Raw genomic sequence first — 387 nt, forward strand, 5'->3', positions numbered from 1 at the left:
AAAGAGTTAAACATAGAATTATGACTGTAGCTTAATAGGTGCACTTTTAGATCCATACTCAAGAAACTTAAGACCCTTGTTCATACATTAATTTGGATATGAATGTTCAAAACAGCGTCATTTCTAAAAGCCAAAATGGAAAAATCCTGAATGCTTGTCCACAGATGAATGGTTTGAAAACTGATGTTATTTGTACAAGGATTATTATTCAGAAAAATAAAAAAGATGTAAAAACAGATGCTAACACAAACTAATAATGATTTAATCTCACAAAGCTTGCTATATGAGAGCACCCCAACACAAAGGACACATAATGTAGGGTTCCATTTATATCAAGTACCCAGAATGGAGAAATCCACAGGATTGAAAGAAAATTGATAGTAGTAT

The sequence above is a fragment of the Elephantulus edwardii genome, unplaced genomic scaffold (genome assembly GCF_000299155.1).
Source record: "Elephantulus edwardii isolate Elephantulus edwardi_28Jun2011 unplaced genomic scaffold, EleEdw1.0 scaffold00012, whole genome shotgun sequence".
NCBI classification, from domain to species: domain Eukaryota; kingdom Metazoa; phylum Chordata; class Mammalia; order Macroscelidea; family Macroscelididae; genus Elephantulus; species Elephantulus edwardii.